The 17902-nt window shown below is 31.9% G+C and overlaps 1 protein-coding gene across 5 annotated transcripts in view; it reads left to right on the forward strand.

Annotated features, from left to right (window-relative positions):
• Nucleotides 1–4431: 4431 nt before the first annotated feature.
• LOC143921745 (protein bric-a-brac 1-like) overlaps nucleotides 4432–17902 on the forward strand; it is a 429231-nt gene continuing 415760 nt past the window's right edge. For all 5 annotated transcript variants that reach the window (XM_077445130.1, XM_077445162.1, XM_077445173.1 and 2 more), the window contains exons 1-2: nucleotides 4432–4517; nucleotides 6075–6122. The gene's annotated coding sequence lies outside the window, so the exon portion shown is untranslated. The remainder of the gene's footprint in view (nucleotides 4518–6074; nucleotides 6123–17902) is intronic.

A 17902-nucleotide genomic window follows, 5' to 3' on the forward strand; every position in this document is an offset into this window, starting at 1 on the left:
TCGGTGTATCGCAAAAATCAAATTATTCGTCAAAATTAATTTATCTTATTTAGAAAAGTTTGAGAGTCTTTGAGCCACGTTCTGTAAATTTTGAAAAAGTTTTAGTTTACTTTAGAATATTTTTTTTGTAATTTTGAGGTTATTATAGAAATTATTAAAGAATAATAAATTATTCTATAAATATTTTAAATATAAAAGTTGAGAATCTCTGGACAAATATATTAAAAATAAAACTTGGGAACATTATTGTTGTACATATAAATAATTATACCTACTTTCAAAATAATAATTGTGTGTTTTAGTTATGCTGTAACTATTTTTTTATTTTCATGAATTGCATCGATAACACTGTTCGACAAATGACGACTTTTAAAATGTTTCAGAGACGGGATATAACTTTTCTTATAGATCTATGCCCAGTGAACACGAATCTGGTAGTAAAAAGTGTTGATTGGCTCGAGATTCGGAGATATATGTGTTTTTTAAATCGCGCGATTTTTCTATATCTTGGTGCCGTTCCGTCGATTTCTCAAAATCTGTTAATTTTCTGTTCAAAATGAATATTGAAATCTACAGTCGGGTATTTTATCTTTCATTTGTAGTACTTTTCAGCTTTCAAATCTCTCTAAGTAGTCGTCCAGTTCAAATCAAAAGTCAAAATTACGTATTTTCACTTGGGATTTTTTCCCACTGTTAATACTATATTATATTGAGTATTTTCTATTGAAACATGTTTATTAAGATAGTGTTCTGACCACACTATTTTTTGTTTTCGTTTAATCTCGAGCCAATCAACACTTTTTATTACCAGATTCGTGTTCACTGGGCATAGATCTATAAGAAAAGTCATATCTCGTCTCTGAAACATTTTTCGTGTCGAACAGTGTAATTGATGTCCCATTTGAGATGTATATAATTTTGTGTCTGCAAAGTGTCCGCGAAAGCGTTAAAATAATACATTCTAAAGTTCCGATAATAATATCTTAATACGTGGTCGTAAATGTTTAAAAATTTCATTATTATTTTTAATAAATATATTTATCATCATCGCTTTCAGCCGTTCACTTTTGAATGATAGCATCTCCAACACGCTTCCATTATACATACATTTATGTTAACGTTATTCATCCATGTATTATATATTCATATGTGGGTCTACGTGACGAGCCAGAATGTTAAATTACAGAAAACATAAATATCGGAAGGCAAAGATTGAAAATCGAAAGATCTTAAATCGAAAGATTGAAAAAAAAGTGGTGCATGGTAAACGGTACATACTCACTTAATTTGTTCGAGCAGGATACAACAGGAACAAGAGGAACAGGCTTTTCCTCCCGTATTAATGTGCGCGCGCAGAATACGGGAGGAAAAGCCTGTTCCTCTTGTTCCTGTTGTACCCTGCTCGCGCAAATGAAGTGAGTATGTACCGTTTACCATGCACCCTTTTTTTATCTTTCGACTTAAGATGTTTCGATTTTCGATCTTTGCCTTCCGATATTTGCGTTTTCTGTAATTTAACATTCTGGCTCGTCTCGGAGACCGATTCATATGTATGTAGTTTGTTGAAAAATTAGGATCTCGCTGATGTTTGTTACTACATACATATATGTATTATCGGTCTCCGTGATTTGACAGAATGTTAAATTACAGAAAACGCAAATATCAGAATGCAAAGATCGAAAATCGAAAGATCTTAAGTCGAAAGATCAAAAAAAAAAAATGGTGCATGGTAAACGGTACATACTCACTTAATTTGCGCGAGCAGGATACAACAGGAACAAGAGGAGCATGCTTTTCCTCCCGTGTTAATGTGCGTTAATGTGCTTGGGACTTTTTCCTCTTAGAAAAGTCAAAAATGTTGTGACCACGATTTGTTCCACACGCCTGAACGTATCAAGCTAAAATTTTATATTTGTATTCTTTACGTAGTAACTTGGAGCTGATAAGGTTTTGGTCAGAATTCGTAAACCGGAAGTAGTATTTTTTTTTAAATAATATTTCATAATTTTATTTTGACCTTTTAAATTATTTTTATTTTCTCTTTATTTAATGTGTATAATAATTATATTGATATTAAGTAATAAAAATATTTTGAACTGAATCCGACAACTGGAAGTAGAAATTTTGTCTTGTGTAAGTTTCCCTTACATTTGCACTCAATTTGTATCGAGAATGCTTTCATAACCAGTATGTGTGAACGTGTACATACATATGCATGTTTAACTATTGAATTTTGTTTTGTGACCTTCTTATATTCCTCAAATACATAGATAAAGTCATGGGTTGGTCACATCTGAATTTTTTTCGATTGTATTTTATAAATGAAATGCATTTTGACCGATAAAATTTAACTACACAAATATCTACGTTGAAAAATAAAATAATATTCAAACTGTCGTCAACTGGATAAATATTTTTTTTCGATCGTATTTAAAAAAAAAGTAAAAATTCGGATGTGGCCAACCCATGACTAGCTTAGCTATTCATACCTAGGGATTGCAATTTACTATCAAATTTCATAATCCGGTAAGCGGTAAATGATTTTTCCTACTACCGGTATTTACCGGTAAATGAAAGAAAGTTTTTTTTCATGGATTGGATAGCTGTACGCATGTGATTACTTTTTCTAAAAACGTTAACCTATATTGAATCGTAAATAATTAAAAACAAATCTCATGTGAATAATTTCATAAAAATGAATTTAAGTAAATTCCTAACAATAAATAAATTTATTTATTTTATTTTTAGCTAATTATATTTATTTATTTAATGTTTGGACATGATTGAATTAGTTTCGATAATAATTGAAACTACTGCCTGATCGCAATTTATTACGATTCGGTTGGTCTGTGTTGCCAATGAATTTATCAATTTAAAATTGATAAATTTAAAACAAAAGAATTCCAGACAACTAATCCACTATACGCCATTTGCAATTTTTAATGAAATATTTTGCAATTAAATGCATATAAAATATTTTCCGGTAGTTAGCGGTAAAATTTAAAATTTACCGTTATTTACCGACGAAATTTTGCTGGTTTACCGGTATACGATCCCTATCCAATCCCCATTCAAAAGTTCTTATCTTGATTTAATTTATGATTTACATAAACCGACGACTATTTGGTCCCTTTGTAACATTATAAGAATGTTTTCATATACCAAATGATACGAAATCTCAAACTAGATTTAAATGCACTAAATATAATATCTCGATAAGCAGTGAAATGGCAAATCATTAATTGCATTTAGTTTATTTTTATCTCAAAATTCTTAAATCTGAATTTAGCTGGCTTATTCATTTGCTCGCGTAAACTTGTATAGCTGTTTTGTTGTTATTTTATATATGTACATATATACATACATACATCAAAATTCTTTTGATCAGTTAAACCGCATTAAAAGATTTCTGAAAATTTCAAGAAAAATCGAAATATACTGTATTTTCGTACATGTTAAGCAATAAAATATTTTAAATGGCTTTGAAGCTTATATCACAGTTCATAGTAAATCAGTTCAACCCGATTATCAAAATTAAAGCCTTATAATAAAACAGATTTGTTCTCTTAAATTTTACTATTACGTTTCTCCAATCTGTTATATTGATTCATACATATTGCTATGACCAAAGTGGATTCAATTAAATATCGATTAGTTACTGATGATTTCTTAGTTGTGTGCAATTTTTAAGTATCAATAATAGTACTTCGTATTTATTGAAAATTTTGTCATTTTTTCTTAAAGCAAATCTATACAAGTCAACGTTTAAAGCAATGTTTCAAAAACCTACTTGCATGGATAATATGGATATGTTTCGTCACAATGCGTCACAATGGCCTACATGATGTTAACCAAGAATACATATAATGGAGAGAGAATGATTATTCAGGAAGGCTTTGCAATCTGGGATAAAAATGACGGCATGCTTTTTTCAAAACTGATTAGCTATTTAATCGCCACGCGTTTTTAGAAACCGATTTGATTATTTTATGTTTTGTGTTTAGTGCCAATTTTATTTTATGTTTGTGTTTAGTGCCAAAACCATTGTTAGAATACATGGAAACCTTTCCAAATTTAAGCGGCCAAAATTCTCAGATTTAATTTTTTTGTAATTGAAAAATCCTATTGGCTACATCCACACTACCGATATCGACACCCGGTATTTACGAATTTTTCCATAACCGGTTCCTAAATAGCAACCACAGGTTACAATATGGGAACTGGATATATATACTGGATATCGAAAATATCGGGTGTAGATATCGGTAGTGTGGACGTAGCCATTCAATAAAATTTTGACCTGGAATTCAAGAAATCTGACGTGATTTTTAATAATATTATAACACTGTAAAGGCACGCCGAGCGCAAGAAAAAGTAAAAAAGTAAGGGGGATGCACGGGCGCATAAAGTGGGGTGGCAGCACTGAGCCGCGTTGGGGAACGAGCGGCGCCCGGTGTACGAGTGGCGTCGGGACGCCGAGCGCCAAGGTTGCGCGCGCATCAATATACAATATATCTGTAAGTAAACATACTATTCTAGTTCAATGAAGTTCTTCAATTTAATCCTAGTTCCCAAGTCTATTTTGACATTGACGCCCTTTTGCAAACGCACAACTAAAACAATAACAAACAACTCTGTGAAGGAAGAGAAATAACAAAAAAAGGAGAGGCGCCGATCCGGTTTTTTATGTCGGCGGCGAGACCTCGTATGCGACCGTCGCGCCTCTGCCGGCGACAGCTGCACCTACTATTCATAACATGGACTAAACGCGTTCATTTCCGACCATATACAGATGTATAAAAATGATAAAGTATTTGGTTTTTCTAAAACAACATAATGATATACATGTGCTATAATCGAATATGTATCCAAGTATTATATGTTATATTATAAATATTTTAATTTCAGAAAATTCCGAATGTAATACAGTATTTTTGCAATTATCTGAACAAATGAGGAAATAATTGAAAAACAATTAACTTATATTTCATTTTTAAAACTTAAAAGTTTAATACATATTGTTTGTTTTAGAAATCTGTGTTTTGTTTTCAAAAACTATTTCTTTTACAGACACAATTTCTTGAAGAGCTAGTATGCTGCTTTATTAGATTACAATCCTTATTGGTTGATTTCTTCCTATATAATAAATCGACAACAGAAGTCAATAACAAGATGTTGTGATCAATACAATTGTTAATTTCTTCATATTTGCATTTATTTTATAAAAAAATATGTTTTCATTCAGTGATAATAATTTGCGCCCGGATAATCAAGAGTATATGTATTGATTATCAATGTAATATATCAGAGATCTTCAAAGTTTCTAGGATGAATGCCAAATAAGAATATTTTAAGTACTCGGTGGACCGAGCCGCAAACATGATTCTACATATTTTAGACATTCTAGAAGTTTACTATAATTTATGACTTCTTACTATTTGAAAAAAAGTAGCTTTGGTTCATATTCAGGTCCGCAGATACTTCTATCTTATTATAATATATACTAGCTTTATTACACGGCTTCGCTCGGTATTTGTAATATAAACAACTTAAACATGACTAATCTAATAGTAAACATTTTATTAAATTTATTTGAATAGTTTTATTTTATATAAATTTATTTGAATACTCATTTGTTTTTTTTATTAAATTGACTGTCACGTACAAACAAACATATGTATATAGTAAGTCTCTTATAAAAAAATATGTACACCCCCGGGGTCTGCGCCCCCTAGGGCTCCGCCCTCGGCATCTGCACCCCCTAGGGCTTCACCCTCGGCGCCTACAACCCTGTGAACTTCGAATCCTTTGAATCGGAAAAAAGCGAATTATTTGTTCGATGACATCAGAACAATAGACTATTGACTATTAATTAAATTGACGAAAAATACAAATATTTACTGTTTTATATGTAAGATGTAATATGAGATAGGCCAGTCTATATGATCAGTCACTTGAATTTAAAAAATAATTCCTTTAATATGTGATAACGGTTTTCTTGTTCATTTCTAGTCAATTGAATTGTGTGATTATTTTTAATTAAAAATAGTAAAAAAATCAATTTATCGTTTCAGAAGGACACAGTCTATTATTCAAGGACACTAAATCACTACTTATTGAAGGTAAGCCCTTGTATTGTTTGAATATTTTTAGACTCGTTGAATGATGCAAGTTTTTTAAGTATAAAAAAACCCAATTATTTATTTCTTTATTTAAAATAAGATTATACTAATAAACTTGTAGCATTCAAATAGTAAATGAAATTTACTTTCCTGGTACAGTCAAAACTATTTATTATAATTACAATCAACAAATATAAAAGACTTTGTTGAAATGGATTAAAAAACATAAAATGTTTTTCAGAATTTGTGTTTAATAATTTAGTTTGACTGTTTAAGGCTGGATTTTTTTTAACAATATTAATACATGTGGGTTTTATAAAAATAACTTCAAAACATTGTGAAACTCATAGCATTTGTTGTATTTTGTGTTAAGTAGCAATAATTGTTAATTGAAATATCAAAAATAGATGGTTTGTGTCAAATTAACAATTATTAATTTTTTGTTTGTTTATGTTTGCATTTTTTGATTTTTGATCACGTGTTTTATTTATTTTGATTTTGCTTAGTGTTTTTGTGACTTTTTTGTGTAATTCTATGTTTATATAATATAATATATGTGTTTATTTTATTTTACCACGTTTAAAGAAGGGTATATGTACACATCTATGTTTTCAGAAAGTTATGCATTTCCCAATCAGCCATATTTTTTAAGAACAGATTAATACAAATTGGATTTACATACATTCAAATGTTGATACATATTGTATGCGTGTTAATAAATACAAACCAAAATATTGTGAAAGTTAAGAAATTTATATTAAATTTTGTATTCGATTCAAATATGTATGTAAGTCACTGGCCATAATTTTTTATGACGAAAGTAAAATTAGTAATTGAAAAATTAATTATTTTCATTAATCAATAAATTGAATTCGGAGAAACCATACAAACTTGTCCAGACCGCTAATTCATCACACAATGTAAAAATTAGCATTGTGAGCATATGCATGTACGTTCTTATTTGGTATTGGGCTAATTATAATAATGAGTGAATTTGATGAAATTTGTGTTTTTTTTTTTAATGTTTTCTGCTTATGAATATCTGAATGTTTTTTCAAGTTAATTTCTAACATATGATTGTAATGTAATATTCAGTGCTTTTTTTTATTTCTAAACAGAAATCACTGCTGGAATTCGTTAGAAGATAGCAATGGGAGTTTCCAATTTATATGAGGCAATACTAATTGCTCACATTCCATATTGTAATAAATTTTGGCATTATGATGGATCAAATTGTATGATAGCTGAGGTAGATCTACGTATGTACATATATTTAATACGAAGTGTTTATTTATTTTTTATGCGACGCATATTGTTATTTACAGCGAATTATTAAAATGTATTTGCAAATATTTTGGCGCAATTAATTTTGAAAATTTGTCTTTTACAAAGAATATACATGTGTGTTCGTGTTTTTTTGTTTAAAATATTACTCAACTGCCATTGTATGAATTAAAAAAGACGTGAACATCAGTTATTTTTAAAAATTAATAAACCTGTATGCGATTGCTATGTATTTTTATTATTACATTTTGTTTATATCTACTTTTTGGTAGCATTGTATTTATCTTTTGAATCAATAAGTTTTGATTCAACAGCGTGGTCCCCAGTGCAAAGCCTGTACATTTTTTTACAACATACGAGATTTAGCAAACGTGATAATTTTTATAATTACCATACATATACGCATAAAATTATATTAAAGAATAATAAAATAAGTTTTAAGATCACATTTGTAAAACTGTGCTTAGTGGATTTATTTCGATATACATATATACCATATACATATAACGATTTGCTAATTTTTTTTTTTTATTTTTTTATTTTTTACATATATACCAGGAAGGCCTTACAGGTAAATCCCAATGCGCCTTCCTGGCCAATTACAAATACAAATGAAGCATTTTTTTTATTATAAGTCGTTGAATTGCGAGAAACTGAAAAAACTCGCAAATTAACGAGACATCTATGAATTGTACATAAATTTTTATTGTACATCCATCAAATTTCAAATAGTGGTGACATAGTAGGTAGGAAGGATTTTTAGCCAATTTTTTTTTTCCGGGAACCGTTTCAACAATGAAATCAGAGAAAATTGGCAAACTCTGATAGGAAACGATCAACCTGGAGTCACAAATCCAGGTCTGACCAACAGCATACTCTGAAAAATTCATTTTCATTCAGGGATAGAACCCGGCACCTTCTTGACGGTAAGCAGAAGCTTAACGTCCGAGCTATGCTGCTGGCTAATAATTTTTAGATCTAATTTTAGCCGACTCAGAATGAATATAAAGATTACCATTTTATACCAGTATTTGAAAAGTATAATATTATACCTTCAATTGTTTCAAATAACTTTTGGACTTATAGAAAAAAAAATCTATTTTTATTTTCACAAAAGGCACCCGAACTATGGGTCCTGGTGCAGTTGCATCACTTGCACCATTGATGATACACCACTGATTTGGTTTTGATTGTTTGACCATAGAAATAAATGCATGACGGTTTTATTGTTCTGTACGATAAATATGTGTATTATCAATTGGGCGATTTATTGAAACAATCAAGGCTTTTGCTGGGTCCAATTATTATAATAATTTGTTAATATATTTTATGCCGATGTGTGTTATAAATTATGAAAAATTAAATGCATGTGTGATCAAAAATCAAAAAATATATATTGCGAATACAAATGCAACAAATTTTAAATGTATCATAATAAAATAAAAAAATATTATTTTGATGCTTATTTGTTTTGGAAAGTTATTTTATAATATGCATATATAAAATTATTTTTATAAAATTTTATGTATTTACAATTTTATAATATAATATAAATTTTAATGAAATGAAAAAAAAAATTGTCCTCTACAGTTTAACTAATTTTGACATTCAATTAAACTAATGTTTATTTCAATTTTCAATGGTTGAAACTTATATAACTAATTTTACAATCCATATTCACAATATGCAGGTAGTAAAATATATAGATATTTAAATATACAAATGGATGTTCTAGTTTTGTAACATTGGATTTATATTTAAAATGAGGACAGAATATGATTAAATTGTCTAATGTTTATATTGTCAGATTACACTGAGCAACAAAAAACCACATTTTTTTACTTACCGAATCAATCTTTACTAAGTTTGATCCTCTAAATTTGAATATGACAATGATTTTTGTTGGTGTCTTCTCGTATATGAGATATGAGCGTTTAAAAAAATGTGTTATTTTTACTCAAAATCTAGTATCCCAAAAGTTAGTATTGGAATCCGTAAAAGTTTTTCCTATTGATTGTGATTTTTTATTGCTTTAAAAAAATTATAATTGATTATCTAGCGACTTTTAAAATTCATAAATATACATTTTTTACATGAGAAGCTTATTTCGCTAATTTTTTACTTTACCACGTTTATAAGGATTGGTTTTCTATCTCGATATATATATAGTCCGGTCAAATTAGACCAAAAAATAAGTGTGAAGGTACATTTTTTACAGTACAGTATTTCTCGTGCTTCAATATTTCTTGAAATATTAAAGCACGAGATGAAACTATGAAACAGCTTTAATATTTCTCGTGCAATCATTATAGCCATCAAATACGATAGTAACTCTTAGACCAAAATGTCGACGTACATACTGAACATATTTATCTAAAATAACGTTGAATGTTTCTTCGCTATCCCACACAACGCGGTGTAGTAAGTATCCTCCGTCAATGATGTACGTCGTATTAGTATTGTTAATATCAATATTTACCTTTTGAAAACAATCGAAAATAGCAGACTTCTGTGTTTTACGCATCCCGATGTCATCAAACAAAGATAAAGGGTAGGGAGCCAATTCATATTCAAAATATTTCTCTATTTCATCTTGAAATGCTGCAGTAAAACTCATGCGTTGGAATATATGTACGTGGCGTACATATATTTTTTTTGAATAACTTTTTGAATCGTTATACCTCAGAAACGGTGGCTATTAGGAAAAAAAGTATTGATATATTTTTTATAGATAATTTTATGATCTACAATTTTTGTCTGAAGTAATTTTATGATAAAACTTACCGTTTTGCTGAAAATCGCGAAAAACCCATATTTTTGACCTTTGACCTCAGGTAAATTTTTTTCCAGGTATCCGAACGATGAGGAGTTTTGACATATCATTTATAATTGTGTTTTGAAAAATTTTACTCACTTTCAGCTTGTTGTGAATTTATGTATCCTTGAATGTCTAAATTGACCGGACTAATATGTATATATATTTTAATCTAAAAGTACTATTTCGAGCGGTAAATGATTTTAAAATGCTTTTGTTCATGACCGAATGCATGATGCAAGAGCTAGATGCAGAATGGAGATTCCTACTAGTCAATCATTTGATTCGGAAAAAGGTGTATTTTTGAAATAATCACATTCAGTGGAAAAAACATCCGACTATTGATTTCAATACTCATTTTCATAAGCGATAAGAGCCCAACAAAATTCATTGTCATATTCAAATTCAGTGGGTCAAACTTAGTAACGATTGATTAGACTCCACTCCTGTAATTTTTTTTGTTGCTCAATGTTATTTGAAAGTATGTTTGTGGACTTGGGAGGTTATTTTTCTGTGTTTATAAAATATTATATGATCATCTCTTAGGTTGCATGTTGAATCGGAGAATTGAATAACACATAAAGTCCCCCTTATCATTTTATTGGTAATTTTGATTCCATATGCAAATAATCAATTATTACTTTTTATAATGGGATTGGATTTCGATACATGTGTCCGGATCACCTAATATAATGAATTCGAATATAAATCCTTTTGATACAATGACGTTTCATATTTACATTTTTAATTGACTTGTGAATTATAATGTGACACTTTTCCTAGACGATAAAATAACAAATAAGTTAAATATTATACAGTGAACAAACAAGGGAGTGGATTAATAGAACAATTAGGGTATGTATTAATTTTCTTTAAGTATATGTTCTTTTGTAGTATAATATGTTGATTTCAATTTTATTATGACAGTCTAAACCCCTTATACGAAGACTGGTGTAATGAGAACTTGGTTATTATGAGGAAATATTCAAAATTAATTAAGTTGAACCATTTTTTTTTATACTGGTTGTTTTACCCGGCTTCGCTCAGTATTTGTAATATAAACAGCTTAAGCATGGTGAATCTAATAGTAAATATTCATTTGTTTTTTTATTAAATTTATTTGAATCTTTTTTTTTAGTATTTATTCTTAGTATTTATAGTATTATCTTATTTTAATGTATTATTTATAATATGTATGTATGCATAATGTACACACGCATATAATAATAATTATATTTCCAAACATGAAATGTTTGTCAACATATCGGCACATTATGATAAAAGTTCTATACAATCAACAAATCCAGATCGTAATATGTAACTCGAATTGCTAGTGGGGTTTACTGTCCAGCAAAAATGGTTGCGATTCGCAGTTATTTTCCACACATTAGGAATCGATATATCGGTACTTGTTCAATAGTTAGGCTCACACTTACGCTCAAAAACCAATAATTACGCTCCGCTGCGACATCACGTTTCGATTATATGTCATCACTAGACACCGGACCCAGAAGGTGCCGCGTATTGTTCAAAGGTTGTAAATGCATTGTTAAAGGTTTGCCGAACCTTTTTTACAAAGGATTTACAACAATGGAACAATGCATAGAACTGTGACTATCCGGTGTCTAGTCATCACTAAGCTTTGGCGCGACGGTGCTATTTTCCTGGAAAGAGGGTTTGTCCATTGTCAATTTCTATTGTGAACCCTTTTTTTTTGCTCTAGCTTTGTAGGTTGACAATAGACAAACCCTCTTTCCTGGAAATTAGCACCATTGCGTCGAAGTTTAGTCATCACCAGAGTTCGGCGCTCGGATTCTATTGTCCAGGAAAGAGGGCTGATTATTATTGTCCTACCAAGCTAGAAAGCAAAAAAAAGGTTTGCAATAGAAATTGACATTGGTGAACCCATTTTTTAAAGTAAAAACACTGGCGCCGATTCTTAGTCATCACTAATGACCAGAGACCGTCGGACACGATGCTCGACGGCTAAAAAAATGGTTTATTATTGTGAACCATTTTTTTTACTCCTGCTTTCTCGGACAATGGAGAGGTCTATTTTTATATTTTGGCAGCATTCTCGCCGCCTAAGTCTGCTGATTCGGCGCGACCTTGCGCACCATTTCTATTGTGAACCTTTTTTTTGCCCTCTTTCCTGGAAAATAGCCCCAAATATTTGTCCCCCCCCCCCATTTTTAATCCAAGAAATAGTCCCCATATTTAGTCCTAAAAGCACGGTTCCGCTCCGATCTCTACTGATGACACTGACGACTAAGGACGAAAATACTTTGTGGTATGTGGCACGTGTTTTTTTTTTTAGATACTTTTAAACATGCGAAAGAAACGCAGCACCGCTAGCCCATATATATTATATCTTCCGTTTGAATAGGCAAGGGACTGAAAAAAGTGGGTCTACGAGTGCAGAATGTTTGAATAACGCTGAGGTACACAAAGGACAGAGATTATCGGATCAATTCACTAATGCATCGGCGTGATAGGATAGTGTTCAATCTATTTTGATGATTACATCGGTCAACCGATAAAACTATGCTAATTGACAATATGACAAGCACGGAAGTCATCCGAAATTCTCTTTCGTGTTTAAATATTATAATAATAATGCATAAAATTAATAGTGATGCATAAAATTAAATCGCACCGAAAAATTTCCATATTTTTAAATACCTCCTTTATGTTACTTTTTAGATTGCTTTACTACTAGTGTGGTAAATTGTCAAATTTAATATGCACACTGGAATGAGTTTTTTTTGTTCACACGTACTTCTGCAATTATTGCGGTTTGTATGTAAATACATAGATAAGCGAACGTTGCTTGCGATATGCTTTTTTATTTTTGATGTATGCAAACATGCGGCTTAAAATCATCGCTGTTAAATTGGAAGAATAATAAAAAAATGGAAGGATGGTTCAACTCGATAACGTAAATATGCAAGTAAATAGTAAAAATAAAATCCGGCTTTAAACACCCCCTTTAACCCTCTGGCTGTTACGATGTTTTTCATAATCCTTGCGAGAAATGCTAACATTTATAATTTTTTTGAAGAAAAAAAATGTACATATTTACTAACAGACAAGCGTAAAGCGAAGCTTATCAATTGCATCACATGCAAATAACGATATATTTTAAAATACTAGGAAAGGAATTTAAAATAACAGTTTTCGTATTACTTTCTACAACTCCTCTTCATCAATATGCAGCAAAAAAAAAAGTGATTTCGTCAATAGATAACATTATGAGGAAAATCATTGTAAATTTGGAGTACAAATGAACATTTTTTTTATACCTGGAGTAGATTTCATAAATCAAAAAATCGATAAAAACGATTTTTTTTCTTCTTCACGCTTATTTACATTAAGCATTTAATTGATGTTGACGTGGATCGGGATCGTCGCTGTCTATAGTGACAGTGACAGCTAAGAGAAGAGCTTTCGAAAAAATATGGTAAATTACGCCCATATTCAGAGGGCGTAATTTACCATATAGAAACCACAAACACGTGACGTCCCATACCACTTAGTGTGTTTTCGCCCTAAGAGCAAAAAGCTAGAGAGCAAAAAAAGGCTCACCATAAAAATGAACAATGGTGCGCAGGGTCGCGCCGAAGCTTACTAATGAATAGAGGTCGGAATCTGAAGAGGCCGGAAACGTGCCGCCTATTGTTCAATTGTTGTAAATTCTTTGTAAAAAAGGTTCGGCAAACCTTTTAACAATGCATTTACAATCTTTGAACAATAAACAGCCCCTTCAGATTCCGGGCTCTACTAATGAATAAGCTTCGGCGCGACTCTGCGCACCATAATAGACAAACTAGCCCCAAAACTCCTATTTTTTGTTCCAAAAGCACGCTCCACCACCAAGGATTACTCATCAGTAGAGGTAGGATAGCCAAGGAGCCGCTCATTGTTCCATTGTTGTAAATCCTTTGTAAAAAAGGTTCGGCAAACCTTTAACAATGCATTTACAACATTTGAACAATACACGGCACGCTCTGGATCCGGGATTTACTCATCAGATATCTCAAGTGCTAAAATCAGTATTCGCACGCGTTCCTGACGTTTGTATATATATAAGTATTATAGCGGAAACAAAAATATGTCTCGAAGGGGTCGCGTTCAAATATGAGTTCATATACATAGTCCCGGTTCGTTCCTCGTTTCCGCTTACTTCCCCATTTGACGAGGGTTGTCAGGCGTCCCGATTAATTGGGATTGTTTTTTCCTATCTGGATGTAATAATTTAGAATTGTGAATTATACACATAAGTGCTACATTTGCATGCCTTGTCCGAATCAAAATTGCGACCTTCTACGTGCACAATTCACACCCGTTCGACCCCCCACTCAGCGGAAATTCCCTCACGCGTCGAACTTTGTTAATTCATGCCTTAAACCACAATTGACAATGTCATTCATCTTAATGCTGCTGTGAAAACGTAGCTATACTACAGAGGCCAACAGGTCTCGTTTGATCGCACGGAGATCAGGCCTTGCAAACTAAAGCACTCGAATTGTTTCAAACGAACCATATATCATTCTGAAGTCGTTCGTCTTATCACGATGCATCCATTTGCAGGTTCGTTATCGGTGTTAGTGTGTATTCGAAATGTGCATCGGTCGAATCGTAAAACTGCAACGGAGTAATGTTGTGCATATACTGTACGTACGGTAACCGGGGAATAATTTCACTTTGTAATTTGTTGGCGTTCGTGATTGGCATTTGGCGCATTGCAATTTCAAATGCATAATGCCCCGATAGCCACGAATGCAATATATAATGTGCAAGTTGGTCGAGCCGGTGGGTCTCGTTGACCCTTTACCCGCCCGGTTGGGCCGATATAAGCACGACTCGTTCTTGGACTACTATAATATGATGTTCGATTCACCCGGGCCCGGTAGCCGTATAATAAACGTTTGACCTGAAACGTTTTGTTTCTTTTTCGGTCGAAATTTCAAGATTCGCGTGTAGACCCCTCCTTAAGATTAGAGGTAGATAGTTTTTTTTTCAAGGTAGCCGCAGGCCGTTACCAGGTCCAATCGTATGTTAAATCGGACCAAGTTGTGATCAAAGTCGTAATTGTAATTGCGGCGACTTAGGGCGACTTCATTACTGAATAGTCGGAAACTATAATATAATATATATCAAATTTATTCAAATTCACCAATCTAATTATAGTTGAACCGATCTAGCATGAGACTATCGCATTTACCCCCCACTTGACCTAAGTTGGTCAATTGCAATTCGTTTCAGTTTCGCATTGCATTTTGGTCAAGAAATACAGCATTGTTCGTGCGTATAGTGGTCGGTAGAATTTAATTTATTTTTTTTTGTTAGTTTTGAGTTTGTGTTTCGTATTTTGAAATAATTTTTTAATATAAAATACGTAAGTTGTTATTATTAATTTATTTGTGGAATACGTATATCTAATATATAATTTCGAAAGAGACTTTGCATATACATTGATAGCATTTCATTAGATGATAAAATAAAAGAAGTATTTAGACGTATGAAATTAAGATGGAGTGCATTTGAGCGAATGCCCGCCGTTATTAAATAAAAAATTCTATTTTGCTAATGATGACGCATGGATGTAAAAATTGGACATCGAACGCCAAGAACACCAAGTCCAATGCACTCAAATAAGTATGGAACGCTGTATGTACGGAGAGAGCGAAATATGTGGGTGAGAATTATGACAAGGGAAGTGGTCAGTGGCGGCTCGTGAAAATTCACAGTGGTGAGTTCGCAGAGATGAATAGGCCTTTAGTAGCTCGTTGGTAATACCGGTGACCGAATGAATGCAAATAATAAAAATGGCATACATATGTACTATACTGGGAGGACTGCAGCCCATATATAGCCCAGACGACAAAAAGGTAGTTAAATTAAGTGCTAGAATGGTACCTGAGATAATGTAAAAGGGTGAAAGGAAGGTCGCAAGGAAAACGAGTAGACGAAATTAGAAAAAAATGTGGGGTGACATGGAAGAAATCTCTCCATATGAATGGAAGCTTATGGAGATGGAAGCGTATTTGCCCTTAATCCAGTAGTGGATGGCGAATGGCTGTAAATGATAACGATTATGATGATTTTACATATAAAGTAATCAAAAAATATATATTCAACACAAATTAATGCATGTTTTTTTAGTTTGAGTGATTTGAACATCTGTTACAGTTGAAGTGTATCTTCTAGCTGTAATATATCTTGACTAGTTTGAATACATTCCATCTAACCTGGTACCAACTGCCGTTATAGTTAAAGTATATTTTCAGTTGTAATATATTTTGACTACTTGGAATATATTACAACTGAAAATACAGTTCAACTATAAGTTGGTACCAGGTTAGATTTTCGTGAAAACGTCACACGTCTAGTAAATTGAGTTGGAAGGTCACATTTTTGAACACATTCTTAGACTTATCGTAATACGATACTCAATACCATAATTCGCAGTACCTAGCAAATATTAAGTAATTTTCGAATTCTAAGGCATTCGTAAAAATATCAGACTTGCGCCTATTTTTCAAAGTTTAATTGATTTGTATTCGAATTTGAATGACCTAAAACGCCAGTTAGAATATTATATATTACATCTGAAAATACACTTCGACTCTAACATATCTACCGAAATGACTATTGTGTGTACAGGTATCGGTATCAAGTCGAGACGATTGATATTTGATCCTCACCATTGAAGTGATAATTGTGTTTGAAACTAATTAAACTTGCATAACTTTTGTGTGTATGATTTTCACATTCAACTTGAGTGAATACTCACTTTCAACATACATAATACCTTTAATATACCAAATTGAAGTTACACGCGTCGTATTTATGTATGTGTGTACATATGATCGGTTGCCACTTTCATTTGTTAAAACTGATATGCTTTCGTTTGGCAAGTCGTGAATATCGACTAAAATATCGACAGTCTGTGAAACTTTTGTGCACATGCAATCAAGCATGTTTTAAAAATGATAGCAACTTGAGTGCAAGGTTTACATTTTGATTCACAATCAATGTGATCAACTTACCAAACAACTTACCGAACTCTGTGAGATTTTTCATACTTGTGCATGTGTACAATTAGTGTATGAATGTTTATTGCGGTGCATTTCGCTGCACATTCTCACGCGCGCTTGTATGTTTGTGCGCACCGATGTGGGATTTCTTCATAAGAATTATATTTAATGATATAATATAATGCTCGGCTTTGCATCCAAATTGTACATGGCGAGCCCGACCAAAGTGGACTGACTCGAATATGGTATGAAATGAGGTAGCTCAGTACTACATTTATATTCAGCAATATTGAAAACTTACATATGTATGTATGTATGTATGTATGTTGATGACAAGACACCTCACGGATGGGCCGCATTTGCAAATCTGTAATATTGTATTGTATTTACATATATATTAGCAAAAGTATTTAACTTTGTATAAATAAATTCAGATTAAAATTCATTCGCAGTCTTATACGTTTAAGGTAGTAGAAAAATACAGAGTGGTAAAAGTCGAAACGATTTTATTGATAGTTTTTTTTTAAATTCATACATTAGTATAGCTCCGTGGTTGTGCTAATGCTAATCACTGAGAGGTCCAGGGTTCGAGCCCTGGCTTCACCTCGATTGAAAATAATTTATTCGGAGTATTTCTGCAG

Source organism: Arctopsyche grandis, chromosome 2 (genome assembly GCF_051622035.1).
Source record: "Arctopsyche grandis isolate Sample6627 chromosome 2, ASM5162203v2, whole genome shotgun sequence".
In the NCBI taxonomy this organism is placed as follows: domain Eukaryota; kingdom Metazoa; phylum Arthropoda; class Insecta; order Trichoptera; family Hydropsychidae; genus Arctopsyche; species Arctopsyche grandis.